The sequence below is a fragment of the Phaenicophaeus curvirostris genome, chromosome 9 (genome assembly GCF_032191515.1).
Source record: "Phaenicophaeus curvirostris isolate KB17595 chromosome 9, BPBGC_Pcur_1.0, whole genome shotgun sequence".
Classification (NCBI taxonomy): domain Eukaryota; kingdom Metazoa; phylum Chordata; class Aves; order Cuculiformes; family Cuculidae; genus Phaenicophaeus; species Phaenicophaeus curvirostris.
The window spans coordinates 29,744,628-29,750,746 of NC_091400.1; positions in this window are offsets into that span (position 1 = coordinate 29,744,628).

Sequence of the window (6,119 nt, forward strand, 5' to 3'; positions counted from 1 at the left end):
AAACTGTATTAATAAGACCTGATAGTACACAATTTTGATGTGACTCATCTCGTTGTGGTCTTCCGTTATCAGTATAAATGTGATGCTTTTAAAGTGTGAGCCAGCAACACCTCAACAACAGTGACTCCTCCAGTGTATCCGTACAGCACCTCGCACAATGGCTCATTGCTCTTCGGTCAAGCCCTACCTCTAGCCCTTCCTTCCAGCAAAGTATCAGAACGGGGCAGAGCGGCATGAAACTAGAGGTTATGTTCCCTTTGAGAGAGGCAGGGAGGAGCAGGGGAGCACAGTACCATTTTGCATTGCAGGGATACTCAGTGGGATGCAGGAGTAAATATTGGTCTCTGGGGGAGATGGGATTTCGCAAAGTGGAAGGGTTCCTGAGATGGGAGAGTGCTCACAGACAGCACACGAATCCTTTCTTTCCTTTTGTCTATGAATTTTAATAGCTCTGTGGTACACTACGGTATCATACAAGGATAAAAATAGTAGTTTAACTTTCAACTGCATCACCCATCTATTAATTGAAAGCCTACTCTAGTTAACAGCAATTTCTTCATTAATTCCAACAGGCTTTGTATTGGACCTCGTGCCAAAAATAATCAAGATGACCCACTGTTGCAGCAAGCATCAGGTGAGTTCTATATAAACTGGGAGTAAGTATGCTAAGAGATTACAATCCTAATGTCAAGCTAATATCATTGAGATTTGAAAAGACTTAACTTCTTTGTCAAGTACGATTTAATGAAGCAATATTTATGTTTGACCTCTTTAGCCCAGTTTCATCTGGTACATCTGACACCTAACATGTGGGAGGTACCGTTTCAGGTATTTTGTGATATTTTTTTCCCAAATGCGTTTGAAAGAACTTTTAGTTTGTGTGCCCTTCTCATGAACTGTTCTAATGTTTAAGTATTTGCATTTGGCAGTCAGGCTGCTTTCAACACAAATCCAGCCATCCAGGAATAATTGTAGCAACGTTTCCCAGTAGTAACTTCACTTAAGTGTTGCTTTCTAAAGACAGCAAGCCTGTGCGTCCTGAAGAGATGTCTTGGCTTCATCAGAAAGATGAATCTACTAATCAAGAATTTGCCTGCAGAGTTTTAAATACAGGGATATACCACACTGAAAGACAGAGCCTTTAGAAAACTACTGTTCAGGAAAATATTGCTGTTTCTTACTGTGACACTAAATAGCACCAAATTAAGAGTAAACTTTTTCATTACACATAAAAGCTATTAATTTTTTTTAATATATCAAGTGAGCTGATGAAATACTGAGGTGATTGTATTGTATATTTTTAGCAGATACCAAGATGTAAAGCTTGTGAGCCCAATGAAAGTTTTCTTTGCATGAGAACAGACAAATGACTTTGAGTGGTTTCAGAAAACAGAACCATCTCAAGAATTAATCAGTTATTAATGAACTGTAAGTTAATTTAAATAATTCTTGATTACTACAGATCTGCACAATTTCTAGTGTAAAAGGGTTTGTATAGCAGTACAGTAGAATCACCATTTTTAGATTATTCAAGCGAAGTGATGGACATTACAAGCTATGAGGCAAAAAATGGCTTTCCTCCTGTGTTCATCCTGGTACATTTCTGTTGGTCTTGTGTCTGCGTCAAAGATAAACACTAAACTGCATCTTTGTTAACATACTGCCAACCATAATGTTTTTATTAACAATAAATCTAAAGTTGCAGAAAGTTTGGGATTACTTAATGCTCTCCTTAAAGCAGTTAACGTGGCTATTTAGATACAGGGTTGATAATAAAGTTTTCATGTTTGCCTCTGACATCCTGTAAAAAGAGATTTCAGTGAGAAAGTGATGGCATAATTAAGATCCAATGAGTGGAAATGTTTTTCTCAATAGATACTCTCTGCTCTCTACTATGTCCTATTTTAATGGCAAATCTGTAATGAACAGAAAAATCATAAGACTTCACTGGAATATAGAAATAATACAACTATACAGAGAGCATGATGCCTGGTTTTGGTTTTTTTTTTGCAATCTTGTTTATATATACAGATTTTACTTAATTACATGTAAGAACCAAATTTTATCATTGTGCATTTCTCTAGTGATTAATTTTTCTTGGCTCATCTGATGAGAATGTACACAACAATTTTTTTCTACTTCTAAACCTTAGAAAGAAATACCATAAATACCTTGTGTTTCATTATTGAGTTTTTGCATTGTACATCTTACGATGCTGAGGAAGGTTATGTGTTTAGCAACTTAGCTTTTAGGAAAAAAAACACATTTCATTATAAATTGTCCATGAAATATATTTATTTTAATAAATTATTTAAACAATATAACCTAAGCAAGATCAAAAATATGTTTGTTCTGTACAGGACATATATGTCAAGTCTAAGCTGTGCCTGACTTAATACATAAATTTTTCAATGTGTCTGAGAATTTTTCAAGCAGTTGAACTTCACTGTGAATGTTCTTCATCTTAGATATTAAAGGATTATGCTGTAATTTAGATAGTTTTGTAAGAGCTTTCTTCTAATCAGTTTTATACATTTTCTGTGCTACTTTGCACAAAGTAGGAGAATTAGTAAATTATTAATCAAGATGAGACTTTGCCAAGAAAGTTCTTTTCACAAATAATCATTTTTTTTTCCTTTCGCCCATTTCCATTGTATTAGAAATTATTCTAGTGTTTTCCTGAATGTCACACTTAAACTATTCATAAACGTAGAATGAAAGATCGAAGTTGAGACTTCATGCCAGCTGGGTAGACACAAAGAAAGCAAAACTATACCAGTCTGAAAGAGCTTAAGAAGGAATTATTTAGCACTGTTGCAATAGTATCAGATGATGAAGCTCAGTTTGTGCTTGTGGTGGCAGCGACCTGATACCAGGAGACCCGAGTGTAGCAGAACAGGCTGTGGGCCACATCTTTTGTGTTTCACTAAAATGGGCAGTGAGCCTGAGTTGTCTCTATCCTGCTCATAGCCTCTGCAAGACAAGATTACGTTCCCTTCTTCTTGGAGACACCAGTACTTACTTTATTTTCTAGGAAATAGGTTTTCTTCTGCTTTTCCATTATTTTGCTTCAAAACGTTACACAAGTATTTCTTGTTGAGTTTCTTGTGGTAACCATGTGGTAGCCTATGGATAAAGTACAAGCTGTTTCCAAGGAAGCAAACATATGGAACAGCTTTCCTCCCTTGTTAACAGTATGCACGCTTAAGAGAGGTTGCTGTAATTTGCTGGATACAGTGGAATCTTGCCCCAGTCATCATAAACCAGCGTGCAAATCACTAACTCTTACACAAACAGCACATTTGCAAAAGGACTGAATGGTCAATGCAAAAATTCCCCTTAGGGTGATCTTTCGGATTAAAAGTGAGCTCTTGAAGTTAATGGCCCAACTTACTCGAGTTTTTGTTTCCAGATTAGAGGGTTTCACTGTTCCAGATACATGTCTGGATGAGCCCTAGGCTTATATATTATTTGACCAGCTCTGTAACTCTGTAGCTGGCAACTCTCCAGGATTTTTCCTGTGGCCATCTCAAAAGATAACAATGAAGTTTAACTTAGTTACCAGTTTGTTTGATGGCTAGAAAACAGAGGGTGAAAGTACAAACTTACTTATGTATGTTACTGAGGGTATATTTTAAATATACTCTTACATAGCAGTAAATTGTTCTCCCCCCCCCTTTTTCTTTCTCCAACTAATTCAGAATTTCTAGAGTAATTTCTGCTTATTTTAAATTTCTTTTCTGTTTACTTCTCCAGCAACACAAGTTAACATGGCTTACATTTTTTTGGAACTACAGCCTTAAAATAATGTTTCAGGCAGTCTGAGCTAACTGATGCCAGAAGGACATCTTGCTGAGGGGCATGGTTTAGTGTTTGATAGGAATGGTTGGACTTGATGATCAAGGGCGTCTCTTCCAACCTGATGATTTTATGATTCTATGACAGTCTTGATCTCTGTCCTCTCCAGTACTGTCCTACCAGGAAGGGGAAGTGTGTTGTTACCTTCGTCTTTATCTGCTGCCTGGCAAATCTCTGTTCCCTTGTTTTTCAAACACTTCCCTGTACTGTTTCATGGAGGTGAAACCATTCCTAGGTCTTTTCTAGAAGTTTCAAAGTTTTCATGACTCCCTAGGACATCAAAAAAAAAAAAAAAAAAAAAAGAGAAAGCAAAGAGGGAGCTTGCATTTCAAAACTTAGTGTTGTGCATCACATAGAGGAGGCTCTGGAGAATAAGATGAGGTGGTTGGAGCCTATATTTTGTAATTTCAGACCACTGGTATGAATGTTCAAACTACAGGAAAAATTGAATGTAGTGATGGTAAGTGCATAGTCGCAGCATAACCTGCATTTTTCTCCAGAAGTTGTTGAAAGCATTTTAAAGAGATATCTTATGTATTCTGGGGAGAGTTACAAATGGTTGAAAGCCTTTCCAATCTGAAAAATGTTTCCGATCTGAGATTATATTCAAAGGTACCTTCTTTTCACTGGCCATTTTCAAATCATGGCTTCTTCTCATTTCTAATACCCAGAGGTTATCTCATTGATGAGATAACATTTTAGATTTACATAAGCATGATAGCAACATAAAAAATATAAGCCTGATCAAGGATGAGGATGGCGACAATATTAGATTTGTCTAGGAATAGCTCTTGGTACCCCTGTGTAACTGTATTTTAGTTACTTTACAGTTGTTTGGTTTGTTTTTTTTCACGCCTGCCTTCAAATACACAGAAGCACAAACAGCGTTTGTCTTGATTCTTGGTTATCTTACACATTCTCAAATTTGAGTCTTAGCAATGAATTCTTGCTGTCACCAAAATCAGGAAAAGAAACTTCTTAACACAAAGCAGAGGTCTTAAGAAGCAGGCATTCTTTTTAATAAGGTACCAGATATATGTGGGGATTGATCCTCCTACCGTATATACTGGCAACTACAAGGAGCAGGTTTTTTTATACACTGAATTTATACATATGTATTATACTTCTCGTAAAAAACATGCATATTATTCACATTTCCCAAAACTAATTATAATAGGTGTCCTCCCCCTTGCACAAGCTCCCCAAGGTCCTTTATGGTGTCTGCGGTCTGCAAAGCAGCCCCCTATTCTATTTCGTTAGCATCTGCCCTGCTTTGAAGTTCCCATGTAAGGTTTGAAATAAGTGTTATCTTGACTTCTCATCTTTTTTTGTCTCCTATATTGCTGGACGCATGCCGATATCCTGCAGCCCTTATTGTTTTATTCCTTAAATATCACAAAACGAGGACTTTGCTGTTCTTTGATTAGTTTAAGCATTAGTACAGACACTGCATTCTACATAGCAGCTATATTGGTTTGCTTGGGAGTACAAGACTGTCAGGGAGCAGAGATGGGAATCAGTTTTGTAGATAAATGAAGGTAACTAAATGGCTGATTAAAATGAAATTTAAATGCTAGTTTAATTTTTACTGCTGCTCTCCCTACCATTGATACTCTGAGTCGTTTTGGAGTTTTAGAAAGCAAGCATCCTTTATCAGGCCTGGACAACACATGGGACTGATCTCCATCAACCACGTGCAGTGAGACAAGAGCTGGGACAGGATGCCTTTCCCACTTGCCTAAAAAAGTATACATTTCCCCAGAAATCTTATGCATATTCTGCTACTTTCCAAGGTCTAATTTTAATGTTACTCTGAAACTGCAACAGTCAAAAGCTTTGCTAGTTTGGAGCTGGCTCCAGCTCTCTGCTTCACCTTGCCTTTGAGATGGGAAGAAAACTCCAAAGAGGTGAGTACAGAAAACATATCAGCGCAGATCATACTGAACACAAGACATTATCATTTTCAAAGCATGAACGGTATCTGGAAAAACACTGTCTAAAAGAAAACATGCTATTAGGGGGCCATTCTGTCTAACTTTCAAAACCCACACTTGCTTAGATGACACTTATCTCTACTTTAGCTTAAATCAAAATATTCCACTTCTTGTAATAGTAACTACTTCTTGTATCACCAACCTTGCTCCCCTTTTTCTTCCCCCCCCTCCTTTAAAGCCCCTTATTTTTGTAGTTAACAACACTTGAACTGAATTACCAAAAGACCAATACCAAAAGAAAATACAGATGCTTGAACCAGTCCAAAA